Source organism: Lagenorhynchus albirostris, chromosome 10, assembly GCF_949774975.1.
Source record: "Lagenorhynchus albirostris chromosome 10, mLagAlb1.1, whole genome shotgun sequence".
In the NCBI taxonomy this organism is placed as follows: Eukaryota; Metazoa; Chordata; class Mammalia; order Artiodactyla; family Delphinidae; genus Lagenorhynchus; species Lagenorhynchus albirostris.
In genome coordinates this window covers 4526398-4546482 of record NC_083104.1, presented here as the reverse complement: position 1 = coordinate 4546482, position 20085 = coordinate 4526398, and the positions used below count along the sequence as shown (strand labels likewise).

The following is a 20085-nucleotide window of genomic DNA, read 5'->3' as shown; positions in this document are numbered from 1 at the left end:
GAGAAAGTCCCAAACTGAATCTTAATTATCACAACTGCTTAGAAGATTAAATGAGATCTTGTTGGTAAACTGCTGAGTACAATTTCTGGTACACAATAGGCACACATTCAATCACAGCTACTACTATAAAACTATCTTCCCTTCACTGATAAAAAAAAAAGTACAAAAAATTACAGCACACTATAGCAATTTACAGTAATCTTCCTAGGGGAATAATTTGATTTAAAAATTCCTATCTATTCTGAGAACACTAAAATAAGCAAAGGGACAGGATTCTTTATAGGGAAACAACTGATAAGTACCAATCCAAGGTTTCTTCCAAGATTCCAGTTTGGTTTTAGCACAGGTACAGAAGTATTTAAGTGACTTAAAAGTAGGTCAACTGACTCACTTCAATACACAGCTATGTTAAGTTCCCCACCCTTCATACACAACTCAGAGAAAGACCATATACCTGCCTTTCCCCTCAAAACACAAGCTCCTTGGGCTTATCTTATTCCAAAACAAGACTTCTTGACTTTTCTAAAACTAGACAGATTAGAAGGAAAAGTATCATAGTTCAGTTATATCTCATTTTTTTGGCTTTTATTTTGTTAGATTATATTCTTTAGTTATCCCCTTTAGAGTCAACAGGTTTGCTTGTTTTTAAATAAACAACAAAAGTCAACTGAACTGAAAGAACATAGATTCCTCAAAAACACTAAACAAGATAAAAATGCCAGAATATTTCTCACTTAAATTCCAACTGGGAACATGAGGCTGAAATACCATTGAGCAATAGGAACCTTTATTCTGCATGCCATGCAATCCAACCCCCAACCAGAATGCCTCCTTCCTACCAGCACACACTATTTTCCATTGATTTCCCTCTACTTCAGTTGTTGTCTAAACTCTAGAGATCAAGGCTTCAGTGATATCTTCCAGGCAAAGGAAAATTATTTTCCTTGCTTCTCTTTTGTTCTTCTCTAACAGACTGCTACTTCTTTTATCCAGACCATGTGGGCAGCAGGGCTAAAGAACTTCTGCCAGTCATACATGCTTAGCAAGCAAAAAGTAAACAAGACACATTCTTCTAAGCTGAAATGTTTTAAAAGCAAACTACAGCATTTAAGTTTCTGAATATTCCCAGGTAAACAGTCTATTTACTAGGGTATATTAATAGACTAAGGTGTGGAATAAAAAAAAAATTCAAAATTTAAACAGAGCAAAATTTTCATTTAATATTAAGGCCAAAAGAGCATGAAATTGGAAAGTGAGACAGAGAAATCCTAATCCTGATTGTATCACTATGCAACTGTGCTTTTGCCTTTATTTGCTCATTGATGAAATAGGCTAAAGTTACTTTCCCCTTTTCTGCCTTCAAAACAGGTTGAATTTCACAATATCTGATCTCCCTGTAATACAGCATAATTGCCAGAAGTGTACTACTTTCTCAAGGTAATATGCTCCCTTTTTAAAAAGTTAATGAAACAGCCTAACTCCATTCTAACACGGCTTTGTTTTGAGGTTGTGTGTGTGTGTGTGTGTGTGTGTGTTTTCTTCCGAGAATCTAGCGTCAAACAACTGTATCTTGATTTGGCAATTCGTCCGGAATTCAATGACTTTGAGCAGAAGCACAACATTCTCCATCATGATATACAGAGACTCTCTAGCAGCAGTAAATCAACTAAGAGTGGTCATGTGCCCACAGAAATAAATTGGTAGCAGAAATTAAACACCAAGATGTAATTTCTAGCTTCAAACTCCCTTGTCAGTTTTTATTTCTAAGACATCATTGCAATATTAAAAGAATTCCTATATTTTACCTATTAATTTTCTACATAAGGCTAAAGCCTAGGAAGTCTCTTAAGATCACTTTTTTCTAATAACAACCATAATATAAATCGATATTCTGGGTCCTTAACAATCTTCAATTGTTTCTCTTTCTCCAACTTATATTCTCATTGTCTGTAATCACCATTTCAGTAAAAGTTCTTTCTAATATGACATCATACTTTAAAGCTGTAAAAAAGTATCACCTGAGGTGCCTCTTTGGAGTGGAGGGAATCAGGGAAACTTCTTCTCCTACACCCTAGCTTTACTGAGATATAAATGACATACTGAGGCACATTTAACTTACATAGTGGTTGGTTCTTTAATATCATGGGAAATATCCTCAGACTGGTGGTTAGGTAATTAAAAGTTATAAAAAAAAAAAGTCCTTAAAGTATTCACGCTAAAAATATGTCTCTCTGAATTCCTTTTAGATCTTAGTGGATCAAGTGGCCTGAAGAACAGGAAATATTATGAAGTCATATCTTTCCAAGTAAAATGCCAATCACACCAAAAATCAACATCTTAAACCAAAACAGAATAATGAATAACATGCAGTAAGGCATGACTCTTTTTCTGTATACACACAATCAGAAGGTTTGGTCATTAAATAGTTTCAGTAGATCTAAGGACTATTTATTTCTGGCTCCACTGATGATAATCTTAAGTCAATTACTTCATACTCCTAGGCAGCAGTAAGAGGAAGGTACGACTACTTTGTCCCTTTTATCCCCTGCCTCTCATGCCAGAATATTCAGTGATATTTCTGTAACCAAAAAAACTTCGGTTTGATTTTACTGCCTCTTCCAATTGCATTCCATTTCAATCTCTTTTTTTTTCACTGCCAGCCTTCTTAAAGAAGCTGCCCACAGGCTTCCCTGGTGGCGCAGTGGTTGAGAGTCCGCCTGCCGATGCAGGGGACACGGGTTCATGCCCCGGTCCGGGAAGATCCCACATGCCGCGGAGTGGCTGGGCCCGTGAGCCATGGCTGCTGGGCCTGCGGGTCCGGAGCCTGTGCTCCGCAACGGGAGAGGCCACAGCAGTGAGAGGCCCGCGTACTACAAAAAAAAAAAAAAAAGCTGCCCACACTTACTAATTCCATTTCTCTATCCCATATTCCACTTTCTTATCACTGTGCTAGCTTCCAACCTGCTCTACTGAAATTATATTCTTCAATAAGATTTTCCTGTTTTGCCAACACAATGGGAAAAGGAGTAAATTGAAGGGGTCGGCAGACAATTTAGGTTCAATACTTCCCTTTGACATTTACAAGCTGTGTATATTTAAACATTTCATTTCACATCACTGAGCATCACTTTCCTCATCTGTAAATTGAATGGACTGATTAGATGACAATCTCTAGGGTCTCTTCCTCTACGACACCTATAGTTTTATGACTAAATTTAATCAGTCTTCATCTTTTTCTCTTTGGCATATGACACTAATCACCACCTTCACTCCTCTATTATTTGCTCAAAGCTCTTCCACTCATGACTTCAGGTATTATCTCTAAGCTAATATCACTACCATTGCTAACCCCAAATTCTGTTTCCAAATACACAGTCTCTCCACTTAGTCATTCTACCTTCACCAAAGACATAATATACCCAAACTTGTATTTACACCCAAACCAACAAACCACCCTTCAGCTTGCTCCAAATGTCCTATTTCCTTAATAATTCAATTCCTCATTACCCAAAGTCTTGGCTTAAAAGGCAAGTCTGAGTCTTCCTTCTTTCATCTCATTTATTAAATCCTGTTGTTCCTTCTTTCTAGATAGCAGATATTCTCCCTTTTAAAATTTCATCATTCGTGCCTGGATTACTCTAAAAGCTTACTACTTGTTTTCTTCATCCTACTCTGTTCACTCTCCACACCATCCAATATTCTCTTGTACTGTCCAATATGGTAGCCACTGTGGGTGGCTTTTTAAATTAAAATTAAATAAAATTTAAAATTCAGTTTCTCATTCACACTAGCTACAGTTCAAGGGCTCAACAGCCACACGTGGCTAGTGACTATTATATTGGACAGCATACATTCCCATCCTCACAGAAAATTCTACTGGAAGGAGATATAATCTTAGACAACACTTCTTAGCACCCTATTTACATCATGGGTTTTCTTCTATTTAAGAACATGGGCTGGATTGCTAACACAATCAAACCAGTCCAAAATCTGTATATGGGCATCTACACCTTCCAGGCTTGGCTTCATCAAACGTCTTTCTATATCTTCTTTGCCAACACATACTCTGTTGGCTAAACTGTTCTCACTGATCATGTAGGCGATAATGCTCTCATTATCACATTCATTCATTCTTTCATTCAATAAATAAACAAACTACCTGTGAGACACTTACAGGTTCCAGGAATAATGCAGAAAAGAAAAGACAGTAATCTTCCGCCTGGCTCTTTGCTTCCTCTCCTCTCACTGGCTTTCTGCCCATCTATCTGTCAAAGCCCATCTCCTTCAAGCTCTCCTAGCTTACCTTCCCCTCTCTAAGTTCTCAGAGCACTAGTATATAGCCCACATATGGACACAATTAAATAGAACTTAGTTTTGTCTTCTTTCATTGCTTTATCTTCCCACCTAGAATTTAATCTACTTAAGGAATTTGGCATTTACTACCAAAACAGGAGAAATTTCTGTGTTAATATGAATTTAACTAAAATCAAATAGTTATAAGAAACACTGAAATCTTATTTTATATATTTACTAAGTAGGACAATAACATTTGTTCTATCTAGTTCGTAGGATCAAACTAAATAAGACTGAATAACTTTGATTTTTCTTGTTGGCAAGAAGAAATCTCTAGGGATTTATTATTTATAAAAAAGCTAAAAAATAAAGACTAGGCAAAAGATCAGTTTTGCTGTTGTTACATTCAAGGGAAACGATGAAATCACTTTTAATAAGTTAAACACTAAGATTCCTGTTCGATAATAAAACACAATGATCCATGGAATATTATATTCTTAATTCAGGATGGCTCTTTTCTTTCCTTCCATTTCTTCAAATAAATGATTCATTCATGTATTCAATAAATAGGAACTAGACATCTACTATATTCTAGGTGCTGAAAATACATTAGTAAAACAGACAAAAACTCTCCAAGGAATTACATTCTTGAGGTGGGCGCGGGGAGGGGGAAAGAGAACAGACAAAATAAATTAGTAAATTATATAGTATATTAGAGTTATTATATACTAGAAGGTAATAAATGCTAGGAATAAAAAATAAAACAAGGAGATATTGTAATTTTATATTTTAGAGTGCTCAGAGAAGGTCTCACTGAGGAGATGTGAGAAGATGACATTTAAGGTAAGATTTGAAAGCCATGACCAAATGAGTGATGTAGCTACCTGGAGGAAGAAGAACCCAGGCAGATAGTAAAGTATACTGCAAAGGTACTGAGGGAGGAGAATGCTTGGTATGTTCCAGGAATACATAGAGGGCCAGTATGGTCAGAGAGTTTAATGAAGAAACTGATTGTGTAGGGCCCTAAAGGCCATGTAAAAGTGAGTGAGAGAGGAAAGCACTGGAGGATTTTAATCATATGAATAATATCATCTGGCTTCAGTTTTATTAGTATCATTGTGTTTCTTGTGATAAGGATAAATTCTAGTGGGGCAAAAGTTGATGCTAGGACACTGGTTAGGAGGTTAATACAGTAATACAGGTGAAAGAGGGTGGCAGCAGAGAACAGATATTGGCAAATTTTAGATACATTTAAAAGTGGAGTCAAGAGGATTTAATGATATATTGGGAGTGAGAAAGAGGCACCAAAGATGACTCAAAGATTTCAGGCCTGAAGGGTGGAGGTGCCGTTAACTGAGAAGGGGAAGTTCAAGAGAACCAGGGAGGGGAAAAGATACCAGAAGCTTAGTTTTGGACATATTAAGTCTAAAATGTCCAATAGACATCTTAATGGAGATGTCAAATAGGCAGCTGAATATACAGGTCTGGAATTCAAGGGGAAGATCAGGACTGGGAATATACATTTGAGAACTGTCAACATATAGATGGTATTTAACACTGTAAGACAGGATGAAATCACCAAGAAAGTAGTGAATTGGACTAAGTCTAGGCCATAGCTACATTAATTAAAAGATCAGCAAAGGAGATTGACTAGTGGGGACTAATGAGGTGGGGGAAAACCCATGAGTGTGGTATCCTGAAAGCCAAGTGAAGAAAGCGTTTCACTGAGGACAGAGTGACCAACATGCCAAAAGTTAAAATCAAGATGAGAACTAAGAACTGATGACTGAATTTAGCAACACAGAGGATGCACTGGAGATCTTGGCAAAGCATATGTGGTGAAGTGACATGGGTGAAGTTAACAATAATGCCAGAGTGAAGGTCTCTATTTCTAAGTCTTCAAAGCTATACAATTAGAGTGGTACTGACAGACATAGTCTCCCTCACTGCTTACTCCTCCTTTGACTCTCACGGGGAACTACTTTTACTTGAGTAGCAGGACTTGGGAGAAAAGGGAGACGGGCATCTATTGGGAATGTGTGCCATCTTTTCTATGACTTTTCAGGTGCTTGCTGAGTACAATTTGATTATCATATGAGCTGTAACATGTTATTACAATATAATATTGTATAGTAGTTGTAATATGTTATTTCCTTCTTTTTTTTCTTTTATTTGAGGCTAGACACAGGAAATACGAAGGGTAGTGGTAGAAAGAGCTTCCACTTATCAGCTAAAGCACAAGTATTCCTGACAACTTTAGAAGATGAAAAGTTGTTTAAAAACTCAGCTAATTTAGAGACCAGAATGGGGAATTCTATTTAGCTTGTCCTATAAGATAAGCTATTTTATAACAGCCTTTTGCCCTTTCCCTTATATTGAAAAACAGGCAAGGCGACTCTTGAAGCCACTATATATATTCAAACACAAATGTGTTTTGTGGTTAATACAACAGCTGGGTTAGGTTTGTCAAACCTAGTGACAGCTCAAGTGTTGGGTCACTATTCTCTTCAGCAGAATGAAGTATGAGTCCTTTTTCTCAGTTTAGCCAGACTGAAAGATGTCAGGTCCCTAAAAGTCTCTACATTATAATGTCTAAATACCTAAATGTATTTGTTCATTGAATAACAGAGAAAGGAAATTTCATTAGGATTTTAGTTTCTAAGTAGTGATGCTTTTATGCAGGAGTCTATATGACAAAATCTATAGAGGAACAATTTCCTAAATCTCAAAGTCTAGGAAAAATGCAGATATAACACAGAAAACTTCCCAATAGTCAGTACAGCTCTAGCATTTCTTTTGTGATCATTTTTTTCATACGATGTAGCACTCAGTAAAGGTGGCTATCACCGCTTGACACAGAGCTTTAAAAGGTGGGGAGGGAAAACCTCTATTTTCCAACATGTAATCAAAGAGAGAGAGAGAAAAAAAAAAAGACTGAAAGCCACATCAGTGGCCTTGACTATTTAGAAGTATTTGATAGTTGTAAAATGTGATTTGTAATATTACCTTATATTTAAGAGTTTTAAATACCATTTCAAACATATTCAATGTTTACTTGTTTCTATGAGGTAGCAAGAGTATCATTATGCTACTTTAAGATTCAGGAACTGAAATACAGAGAAATCAAGTGATTTGTCAAAAATCACACAGAACAGGAAACCTGTGGGTTTCTACTTCTGGGCTCTTTTCATCATATCAAAAAGATGAATTTTAAAATGTGGATACCAATAATTCAAGAACTAGAGTGAGGTTGACAATTTATTGCCATTTCTGATTTTTAGACTTGTCTGATATCTGGGAGGGAAGGTAATATTAGCAGAGATTCATCGAATATTTAGCTGGTGTCTACTAAGTGGCAAGTCTTATCAGACATGAGATTACTGTGCAGCAGAAGGGAGGCTGGATTAGAAGCAGCCTGAGGTGGTGATGGTGGTACTAGTATGGGAAGAGATGGAAGAAAGTAGACTAGCCACTTTTTAATTATTCTTTATACTCAAATTCATTCATAAAACAAATATATATTTAGCACTTACCAAGTACCAGACACTATTCTATGTTCCTGTATATAGACATGAACAAAATAGATAAATATCATTACCATAAAGTTTACATGATTGGGGGGCAGAGTAAGAAAAATATATAGCACATATATCAGATGACAATAAATAAACTGGAGGGGTAAAAGAAAAGAAACTGAGAAGGGAAATAAGGAGAGCTGGGGAACAAGTGTGTGTGTAGGGAGTAATTTTGCTATTTTAAAGAAAACAGTCAGCCAAAGCCTTGCTGAAAAAGTGACCTCAGAGCTGAGACTTCAAGGATTTACAAGCCAATATTTCGAGAAAAAGGATTACAGGCAGAAGGAAGGACAAGTGCAAAGGACCTGAGGCTGTGGTGCATTTGAAAAAACAGCAAGGACAGGGTACAGCTCAAGCAGCTTGAGTAAAGGAAAAGAGTAGTAAGATGTGAGGGAGACGCTCATCTACATGCACGACCTCATTTACTGTGTTCCAAGTTCTCTCCAAGTTAGAATATACACAGAATTTCTACTATATGCTCTAAAATTTCTTGAAGTCCCAAACGTTGGGTGTTATCTCAATACAGTGATCAATAACATCATTTCCTAAGACTCAAAACTAAAATAAACACTCACCACTAGATACTGAATAGCCTGGGTCAGATTTTCAATTTTGTCCAAAGAGAATTTGTTAATTGAGACCAACCTTTGTGGCTAGTTTCCTAAGTCTCAACACACAGACACACACACAAACACTCTGCAACAAAAAGAGAATGGGCAATTATACTCAGGTGTTGTTTGTATCATTTCAATGTACATTTCATCAAATGATTAGAAGATGGAAAGAATGTTAGAGAAGTATGCTAAGACTCTGCAGTTAAAATTCCATACACTAAGCGGCAATATTAAACAACCCACATACATTATCTAGAAGACAGCTTCCTAGTTTTACCCCTCTGTTCACTCCACAGAAGTTACGGCATTTAGGCTGGCAACCCCCCTCATTACCTTGGTTAAATTTCCCCATGGAAAATATAAACTAACTCTTGGATTAGATTTTTAAAGGATGTTCACATTAGAACTCCCTAAAAATAACAGATATTGAATATGACATACCTCTCCCTCTCAACAAAACCATATCTGGTGATCTTGCCCCCTTCCTGGAATATTTTCCTCTTGTCCTTCATCGACATCAATGATTTGCAAAGGAAGGGGTTCTCCAGGAGTATGCATCAGAAGGGTGAAGGATTTTGTAAGTCACCTTCCAAATGACTACTACCTTAAGCCTAAGTCACATTTTTTTTTCCAAAACCAAATGACAATTTTATTACAGATGCAACTAAAATACCTAGAATATATAATTCATATCAAACTATAAAGTTCAATAGAACTTCCAGGGACGTAAAAAAGACTAAGGAATCTTTTAAGTTTAGGTGATTAAAATTAATGAGAGGAAACGTTCATTTCTTTGTTCACTACAAAGAGTTATTGGACTAAGTTGCAATTCTGAAGTATGTTGGGGCTAACAGGAAGGGAAAGTCGAGAACCACTAATCCAAATCCTTTAGGTCCAGCTAAAATCCCACTTCCTCTACAGGGCTTTTCAAGCCCACCTCAGGTTCAAAGGACGAGTTAATTGGTAAAAATAAGAAGCTTCTATTAGCTTTTTACCTTTCTCCCCCCTCTCCCCCAGTTATGATTAACTTTTCCTTAAGAGTAAGAAGAGTGTGTTTTGTCCAAGAAAAAGGACTTGGATTCCAATATACCATCATAAGAAGAAAATTCTGTTGTGTATAAGGTAAATTTCCATTATAAGGAATATCTGTTTCCACAGAGAAATTTTAAATTTTCTCCTGACAAAGAAGAGGTAGAAGAAATGTACATCATCTCAGCGCTCGGTCTCTAATAAGTGTAAAACTAATTTTCTTGCTATTTTCAAATCTGAATTATCCAGAGCCGGCTAGAATCTAAACTCTAAGCCTATCCATTAGAGTCATGAATTTATTTACTTTAGCTAAGAACAACTGTGTAACATTAGATCCCTCCTGGTATAAAACTACATACTTTCCCTGGTGTTTACTATATAAAGTCATTTTTCTTAGGACTATAATCTGGCTCACAAACAGATCACATAATTTTACATCTCTCAAGGATCCTCGATGACACTTTTCAGATGAGGAGAAAGAAAGCTTCAGAGAGGTCAAATTACTTGTCTAAAGTCACACAGCCAGCCACAGTTTACTTAATTTCAATGATGAACACCTTTGGGATAAATTTTATTGAATGAAAAGGAAAGCTGTGAAATGTTTATTATACGTGTTACCTTTGGATTTTAGACACTGCTGGCTTTAACATGGATTCTTCTCAAACACTAAATTTCTAATAAAGGCACACAAAGTAATCTGTTTCTTACAAAACTTTTGATGGAAACAGGTTGAAATTTAATGGCAATTTCCTGTGCTACCACAAGGCAAATTCAATTTGCATTGTTTTCTTTTTTAAAAAAAATTTATTTATTTATTTTTGGCTGCATTGGGTCTTCGTTGCTGCGTGCGGGCTTTCTCTAGTTGCAGCAAGCGGGGGCTATTCTTCGTTGCAGTGCGCGGCTTCTCATTATGGTGGCTTCTCTTTGTTGCGGAGCACGGGCTCTAGGCACGCGGGCTTCGGTAGTTGTGGCTCACCGGCTCTAGAGCACAGGCTCAGTAGCTGTGGTGCACAGTCTTAGCTGCTCCACGGCATGTGGGATCTTCCCGGACCGGGGCACAAACCCATGTCCCCTGCAACGGCAGGCGGACTCTCAACCACTGCGCCACCAGGGAAGCCCCCTGCACTGTTTTCTTATTCAACATGTTTTGCGGTAGGACTGTTACAGGTCCATATATATAGCAGAGGTTAGTCGTAACTAACCCCAACGTATCCAAAAGAGCAAATTCTTCTAATTTTCTCATGTAAGCCAAAATGATTAAGAACAAATCAGAATATTTTATTAAGTATTACATGCCACTTCTACATACAGATATAACAAGTAAAATGTCTTCTTGCCTTTATACACCATTCCCAAAATGTGCTTTCATTATAGTATGGTTAACTTACTCCAAAGAGGTCCATCTAAAAAATTTCTTAAAGGGTTGGTAACTCTATACTACAAACTTATGTGTTACATGCAGAAGTTATCTTCAGGGCTTCCCTGGTGGCGCAGTGGTTGACAGTCCGCCTGCCGATGCAGGGGACACAGGTTCGTGCCCCAGTCCGGGAAGATCCCACATGCCGCGGAGCGGCTGGGCCTGTGAGCCATGGCCGCTGAGCCTGCACGTCTGGAGCCTGTGCTCCGCGACGGGAGAGGCCACAACAGTGAGAGGCCCGCCTACCGAAAAAAAAAAAAAAAGTTATCTTCAATCTGTGAATAACATGTATGGTTGGGAGAAAGTATCAAGCCCAGAAGAATATCATCTTCCAACCATTAATGTTTAAGTAAACTATTGGCAATGGTTTTCACTGAAGAATAATGAGTCTGAAATTCAATTCTACATTTTGATCTTTTAACACATTTGACTTAGACTATTATTTAACAAAGTGTATGTACATGGTAAATAATTTTTAGAAAGCAAGTCTCCCAGGCTTACCTGGTGGCGCAGTGGTTAAGAATCCGCCTGCCAATGCAGGGGACACGGGTTTGGGCCCTGGTCCGGTAAGATCCCACGTGCCGCGGAGCAACTAGGCCCGTGCGCCACAACTTCTGAGCCTGTGCTCTAGAGCCCGCGAGCCGCAACTACTGAAGCCCGCGTGCCTAGAGCCCATGCTCCACCACAAAGAGAAGCCGCCGCAATGAAAAGCCTGCACACCGCAATGAAGAGTAGCCCCCCCACTCGCTGCAGCTAGAGAAAGCCCGGGTGCAGCAACGAAGACCCAATGCAGCCAAAAATAAATAAATAAAGTAAATAAATTTATTAAAAAAAGATCTATAACACTAAAAATGGGGATATCAATTTATTAAAAAAAAAAGTTAGTCTCCCTCCCACCCCCAACCCAAGTCTCCCAGGTCCAATCTTCTCAGAGGCAATCAACTGCTACCTATCCAAAGATAGCCTATGTGTATGAAAAAAAAGGTGTGTGTGTGTATATGTGCATATTTCAAAGTGTAGTTTTAAAGTACAGTCACTTCTTTGCAACAATACTTACAGAATGACAGAATAAAAACACCATAATCTTAAATTCTTATATTAATATAGTGCTTCATAGTTTTCAAAGTGCTTTCAAGTATATCAGCTCATTGATCTTCAAAACTAACAGCCCTTGGTAAACATATTCCAACTTCAAAGAATCTAATTGAGTCATTTAATATAGCCATCTCTTTCAGGAAAATGATACTCAAGTCAACACCAAATGAAAGTTGTGTACTTAAAAAACAAAAAAGCAACGCACTCCAAGGAGATTTTACTGTGTCTTCTCTTGGTAGCATATTCCAGTGTCTCAAATCTATAGTCAATAACTTACTGTTATTGACTATTATTTTTAAATAATAAACTGGCATCAACATCATGAAAACATTTCAGAATTACAATACACATATTTTTAAATTAGTTTCTCTATTTCAGCCTATTATTGCCAATATAATTGAATAGGAAAGCCATTCTCTATTCCTTATCTGTTCCCACCACATCCACAATATATGGAACTGATTTTACTAGGGTCTCATTTCATGTAACAGAAGAGCAGCATCCATCAGTCTTCCTATTTTGGTTATGTAATGCATCAGAATGACCTTATAACGTTGATGACATTACTACCTGACTTAAGCCTCCTAAAAGTGGGTTAATGATTAACATGAAGATGTAACATTTAACTGATAGCAAAATATAAATATAAAACATTATATTTACAAGTATGAAACAAGTTGATGTCTGAAGTAACTTATAGAAAATTAAATTTTAAAAGCTTGAAAAAGAAAAAAAAAAGCATGAAAGAAATGTTGTATACATTTTCATTATTTAAAAGCACCCATCTGGTACTGACTCCCTGGCCTATGTATTTGAGTTGTTTAATTACATAAAATACTACTTCACTGTACCCATATAGTATTTATCATTAAAAGGGTTTGAAATATTTTCTTTTTAATTGTGGTAAAAATACATAAAATTTTAGCCATCAAAATACTTTTTAAAGACCCCAATTAATGTACTTAAAATGGAAATGAGAGATCCCTATTCCTTTTACTAATAAGAGTACATTCATTGAAAGATTAAGTCAATCATGTATATTATCACAGGTCATAAACCCAAAAGAAATCAGGTGGAAATTCAAAGGAGACTACGTTTGAAAATTTAATAGTTTTAAGAATTCAGATTATGACCAACACTTCTCTAAATCTTAAGTCTCTTAAGCTGGTACCAAACTGACACCAAATAATAGGACACTATCAAATGTAGGAAGGGCAAGAGTAACCTTTTTAGACAAAAATATTTTCAAGTGCTCTACAAGTCTGAATGAAATTATTTCAGTAAGTCAACAGGTGAATTGGGGGACAAAAGTCCCACAACTCCTATTTCTCGGCCATTAATCTCTTCACAGGCCAACCCAGAATACACTGGTATGGTTTTTATATTCTATGTTTTTCACCAAATGAAAAATTTTAATATAGCCAAAGAAAGCTCTCCAACTGAGTAGGAAATAAATGTGATATGAATGAAAAAATAATCAAGTCATCATTGATTTGCTGTTATTTTAATTATCTTTGATATAGAAAGTAGATTCTGTGTGGCTATATCTGTCCTAAAGGAAGTAAGCCTCCTCTGAAAATGTGAAAATAAATGTGAACCCCAAACTGAGATAACTACTGAGCATCCATTCCTGGAAAATTAAAGTTCAAGCTATTACCTTAGAACAAACTGTATAGCCTTCATCTTTCATTTTAGAAAGGTCAGAAAATACATGTTCACATTTTCTTACATGTGAGTAAAGAAACAATGGAAGGCTAAACAAGAAACTGGTTACCTATGGAGGCAGGGATACGAAACCGTTGAAAAGACATGGAAGCAAGAGTTCACAGTTATGTAATTTCTTATTTTTGAACTACAGAAATGATTACTATTAAAAAATAAAAGAGTATAATATTCTTACCAAAACAATCTTAAAACTATTTTCTCAGACTCTCCTCAGCTTTTACCATACCTTCTAAAAAACTGAAATTCCAGAAAAGAAGAAAAAACCTGATTTTCTATTACCCATTTAAAAGATTTGAGGGGGTTGGCGGGGAGGGACAACAGAGCCAGAGTGAGTTAAAACAAGACTTTCTGAATTTTTAATTCATTGTATTTCATCCCTTAAACATTATTATAGAAACTCAAGAGTAAATTCTTCTCCTTAACAAAGACATTTTCTAAAAGGCAATACAGTTTATAAAGTTTCATGTAAGTACATGCAGTTAAGCTTCAACTACATTTAATATGGCTTTATTAAATCAACTATCTTACTCAAATTGATGTTTCTCTGGCCAAAGAAAACAACTTTGTGGAAAACACTTACCAAGTTTGACTGATATATTCAAACCCTATCAGACATTAATTTCAGCCCTATTGAAAAGGGCTGCTCCAAAGCAGTTACCTAAGTTATTTACTACACTGTTTTCTATAAGCATGGAGAAATATCATAGTCCATGAGAGTAAACTGATTAATACACCAGAAATTTAGGGAGGCAGTTGGTGTGGGGAAGCAGAATGGGTTTAGAGTTAGACCTAAGTTTAAACCTGAGTCTGCCTCTGGCTGATCTTGGGAAAATTAACTTCTCTGAACTTTTTTTTTCTTTTCTTTTCTTTTTTTTTTTTTTTGGCGGTATGCGGGCCTCTCACTGTTGTGGCCTCTCCTGTTGTGGAGCACAGGCTCCGGACGCGCAAGCTCAGCAGCCATGGCTCACGGGCCCAGCCGCTCCGCGGTATGTGGGATCTTCCCGGACCGGGGCACAAACCCGTGTCCCCTGCATCGGCAGGTGGACTCTCAACCACTGCGCCACCAGGGAAGCCCCCGTTTTTTGTTTTTTTTTTTAAAGTAATTTATTTATTTATTTTATTTTTGGCTGCGTTGGGTCTTCGCTGCAGCGAGCGGGGTCTACTCTTTGCTGCGGTGCATGGGCTTCTCATTGTGGTGGCTTCTCTTGTTGTGGAGCACAGGCTCTAGGTGTGCGGGCTTCAGTAGTTGTGGCATGCAGGCTCAGTAGTTGTGGCTCGCAGGCTCTAGAGTGCAGTCTCAGTAGTTGCGGCACACGGGCTTAGCTGCTCCGCAGCACGTGGCATGTTCCCCGACCAGAGCTCGAACCCATGTCCCCTGCATTGGCAAGCTGATTCTTAACCACTGTGCCACCAGGGAAGCCCCTGAACCTGTTTCTTTAATGACAAAATGAAGCTGATACCACCTAAGTTTAAGGATCATTAGGCGAATTAAATGTAATGTCCAAACTGGCAGGTTTCAGACTATTTCGGCTGGCTCATGAAGAGGACTTAGGGAAGAAAGAAAAAGCTTTCCTTAGCGACTATTGTGAAATCACATGTGAGAAAACTATAAAGGAAGAAAATAATCTAAAATGGCAAGGAAAAGGAACTTTTCTGGGAGTCAGGTAACTGGGATCTGGTCAAAAAGAATAACTGAGCATCTCGCTTTTAAAATGAAGATTTTTACTTCATCTATTTAATTTACTTCCTCCTTTTTACTTAGTTCAGATGTCAAAATACACTAGCCTGAAGGAATCATTTGAATATTCTAGGGGAAATACCCAGTGTAAGTAAACATGACTATCAAACTTAAAGATAAAAAGCAGCTAAGGACGGCTTCCCTGGTGGCGCAGTGGTTGAGAGTCCGCCTGCCGGTGCAGGGGACACGTGTTCATGCCCCGGTCCGGGAGGATCCCACATGCCGCAGAGAGGCTGGGCCCGTGAGCCATGGCCGCTGAGCCTGCGCGTCCGGAGCCTGTGTTCCGCAACGGGAGAGGCCACAGCAGCGAGAGGCCCGCGTACCGCAAAAAAAAAAAGCAGCTAAGGAATAAAAAGAAGTTTGTTGGTGGAAAAAAAAACCATTTAAATTAGATACTGGGTTTTAAATCACTGCAAACATTTATAAATAATTTCTTTCAGAAAATTTCCAACAAAATTTAAAGATGATCACAAGAGTATTTCTTCTCATCAAAATAGGAAATTGCTTTATAAATATGAGATCATCTTAAGACAAGTCTACATTTGTGGGAGATTATCTCTTATTGACAAAAACACTTGTTCATAAAGCTGGAATCATATGAAATTGCCATTGTTCAACTGTTTTTGACCTGCAAAAAACCAATTTCACTTTAAGTGTTCCACGTGTGCCAGAAATACCATGCACTGGGGTACAACAGGGCCTCTGTTTTCAGGTAATGTGGATTTAGCCAAAAAGACAGAATAGGGGCACAGTGCATTCACTGTAGTTAAAAAAATTTTTTTGACATAACTATTCAGTTTCTCCTCCATATTTTAGTGCCATACAGACTGAAACAATTAAGAATATTATTTTTTCAATTCATTACTGAATTTTTTTCAATTCATTACTATGCTAAGGACTCTGGATAGAAAACAAATTTCCTTCGATTTGGTCCTGACCATCCAGTTTAGGACCCAGAAACCATGTTAAAATGGAGAGGGATGTTAGAAAAAGGAATTAAAAGAGGTCAACTCTTGGAGTCTTTTTACATAATCTGTACCTTTTATTTCTTCATGTTATAGAGAAGATGTGCTCCTAATCCCCCTAAAAGTGTTCCCCCCGCCCCATAAATCACAGTCATGCATACAGTACAGAGTGAAAAGAGTGTTAAAAGTTCACAAAATTATTGGGAGAGAAATACCTAGAAAGCAGTTATTTTCTACTTAGAAACTTATCACCTAGCTCTCACTTGTTTCAAACATCCTTATGCAGAAAGGTCACTGCCCTGACAATCTACACAACTTCCGTTTTTTAGTTGTACTATATATTTGAAAATACGTGATCAGAGGATCACGTGAAGGAGAAACAAAAATGACTCTCTTTATTGTTCAGGAGAAATGTGGAGGCCTCCCAGCCCCCTCACCCCCACCCACACACCTGGAATGAGGAGAAGGGAAGCAAGGAAAATTTATTCTAATACTCCTAAAAAGTCCCCGTTAGGCTTGGAGATGCAAGAAAAAAGACAAAATTTGACATGGGGATGAAGGCAAGAGCTTTGCTCATTTTTGCTTGCATGCACACATCCTACACTGAGGTCACCTGTGAGGAACTAAAGGTTTCCCCTTAAGACAATAACGCATTTCAGGATTTAACAATTCTGACTAACAACCAAGGAAGTGTAGAATGTCTACTGATTTACTATTTGTTTAAGCTTCTGTCTGCAGAGAATGAACTGTGACACAATTTAGCCACCAACTGCTACATTTTAAAAATAGAGCTTTTAAAAAACAGAATGGGTTTCTGAAATAAGCTCAACTCTCAGCACACCTCTTTCCAAAGTAGTTTCTGCACTCACTTAAAAAGAGAGCTCAGTGACTGCGTCAACAGAGGTCCACTGCCAAGGCTGATTCATAAAATCAGCAGCCCCTCTTCTAAGAGGGCTTTGCTTTCTTTCTTTCTTTCTTTTTTTAAATTTAAGTTTGATTTTCTTAGTTTAAAAGTTTTCCCCCAAAGCTGCACACGTGAAACCTGTTTTTGAAGCACAACTCTATAAAAATTGATTCCTGAGCCTTCAGGTACTGCTTTTCACACACTCCTTAATGAAGGAATAAGCGAGTTTCTTAATACAACCACTCATGTTAACATTTTCAAGGCGGTCATGCTTATTGAACTATTTTATGGTAGTTTTCCCCAGTTTAATATTAAACTCTGTATGAAAGCACTGATTCCAAAGACCAATAAAGCTTTCTCATTTTGGCCAAAAGCTGCTACATGAATTGCTAATTAAACATGCACTTTTTACTCACTATTCTCTCCTTCACTCACACCCTCTGGAAACTGTAACTGAGAAGCAGACTACAACTTCCTGCAAATTCACAGATGATAGCTTTAGTTTTAGGGGAACAAAATCTGGGTTTCCAGTGCAGTCAGCCTTAAACCTTTGTGTCTGTCTGAGGAAAGAACAAAAGGCGGCGCTTCCTCCCTCTGTCCCTCCTTAGCACCGGAGGAGGCAGGCTTGACAGAACAGTTCTAGCGAAAAAGGAGACCACGCCAAAGCTGGTGAGAGTTTCCCCTAAACACACACACAAAGCTACCCAAGGTACCCACCTTGGATAGCTGCCTCCTGAGGCTAAAGCGCTGAACCATGGTCACCCTGAGTAATCTTCAGACAAAGCAATCCACGAAGGGAAGGGCTTTTTAAAAAACAGCTTCTTGTAAAAGTCGGTGGCAAAACATTTTGAAGACTATCACAGAAGTCCAAAGAATGTGCCTGCGAGTCTTAGCAAACTTGGAAGTCCTTCATTGTTCTACGGGAGATACGGCAAAGCCCACGTAGGAGGGAGAGGGCGGCAGACGCGGCGGGGAGGGCGGAATCCTGGAGCTGCTGCGCCCAGTGCCCGGCCCTGCTAGCACTTCCTGTGAGTCAGCCGAGAGGGGTCCAGGCAGAAGGACCACCCCTTCCCTTTCCACCAAATCATTAGCCTAGGATGCCGCCGTGGTGCCACCTGAGACTCCGGGGACGGACCTGATTGTCTGTGTGGGAGGTGGACCGGAGCGCTGGGGTCAGAAGGCATCTGCCTCCAGGAGAAACTGGCAACCTCGACGATTCCTCCCACCCGACCCCTCCCAGTGGAGGGGGTCCGCGGCAAAGACAACAACCCCTACTCAACCTCCGCCGCAGGTAATCTTGCTGGGCGAAACCGTGTGAAAGAAGCCCTACTCCGAGAAGGAAACTCCTCCCCGCCGGCTCGGCAGCCGTCCGGCTTTGTCTAAGTAATTGGCCAAGCCTTTCCTCTTACTCACAGGGAGGGGTCCGGCCGGCCTGGGGCAGGAATGTCAGGTGCAGAGACGCCTATTCCGAGGGTGACTTCAACTTCGTGAGCAAGTTAAACAAATTGAAACTGTCTCCTGAGACGCTTTCCCTCTCTCATTAGAACAATGTAACTTTAAAAAATCTACACACAAAAGGAACAGCTCAGACTGAATTAATGCAGGTAAAAAAGGTATGAAAAAATGTCAATTGTGAGGGCAGTTCCAAAGATAAAAAAATATTTTGTTATCATTTACTAGTCTCTTCCTATTTGATTCTGCTTCCAGACAGCAAATTTAAGGAAAAAGCTTCATTTTAATGAAACTGTCCACTCTATATGCTCCTCTCCAAATTTTTCATTACTTCTGAATGAATTTAATAACTGACCAAGGCAGAACTTTTTGGCATATATTAATTTTTTCCTGCTCCAGTGACTCTCAATTCTCTGTGAGGAGGACGACGTGTTAGGCTACATACAGCCTTTTTGAAGTGAACCTACTATATGCAGTTGTTGAGTACTTAACATCTTTCATCCCATTGATTTCTCAAACAACCCTGTGAAATATGTATTAATATCCAACTCAGATAAGCAAAGCAGGCATCTTCTCTCTAAAATCTCAATATTATAAGTAAACCATATAGTGTTACTAAATTTTTTCTTCAGGTGAGAAAAATGAATTCGAAAAGATAGATCTTGGGGCTTCCCTGGTGGCGCAGTGGTTAAGAATCCGCCTGCCAATGCAGGGGACATGGGTTCGAGCCCTGGTCCGCGAAGATCCCGCATGCCATGGAGCAACTAAGCCTGTGCGCCACAACTACTGAGCCTGCACTCGAGAGCCCACGAGCCAAAACTACTGAAGCCTGCGCGCCTAGAGCCTGTGCTCTGCAACAAAGAGAAGCCACCACAATGAGAAGCCCGCGCACCACATCGCAGAGTAACCCCTGCTCGCCGCAACTGGAGAAAGCCTGCGTGCAGCAACGAAGACCCAATGCAGCCAAAATTAAATAAATCAATAAATAAAATTTTAAAAAAAGATCTTTGAGCAATGGTTATTCTCAACTATGCCCATATCACATACTACTGTTTCCAATTATCAACAAATATGATGCACAATTTTTAAAAATTCACCTGAAATATGACACATTTCACAGTACCTTCGGAAGAGGAGAAAAGAGGTACCAAATTCAAACAAATAGCAGGATGCCAAGGCTCCAAAAAATTACTCTAACCCAAACGCATATATGAAATTTTTATTCCAAAAAACTTTAAATGGAAAAGAATTGCACATATTTAACTAAACTTTGTGAAA

At 38.5% G+C, this 20085-nt stretch overlaps 1 protein-coding gene and 2 long non-coding RNA genes across 8 annotated transcripts in view; 1 reads left to right on the top strand and 2 right to left on the bottom strand.

Moving 5' to 3' along the window:
• The window catches only part of TMCC1 (transmembrane and coiled-coil domain family 1), a 219614-nt gene that overhangs the window by 89860 nt on the left and 109669 nt on the right, over nucleotides 1-20085 (bottom strand). The window lies entirely within an intron of this gene.
• Nucleotides 10769-18711, bottom strand: LOC132526766 (uncharacterized). Its single transcript, XR_009542689.1, has 2 exons — nucleotides 18073-18711; nucleotides 10769-11170 (listed from the first exon to the last, which is right to left on the bottom strand). It is a non-coding gene; the product is annotated as an uncharacterized LOC132526766 (long non-coding RNA).
• On the top strand, nucleotides 18360-19781 carry LOC132526767 (uncharacterized). The gene is made up of 3 exons (XR_009542690.1): nucleotides 18360-18646; nucleotides 18771-18968; nucleotides 19440-19781. It is a non-coding gene; the product is annotated as an uncharacterized LOC132526767 (long non-coding RNA).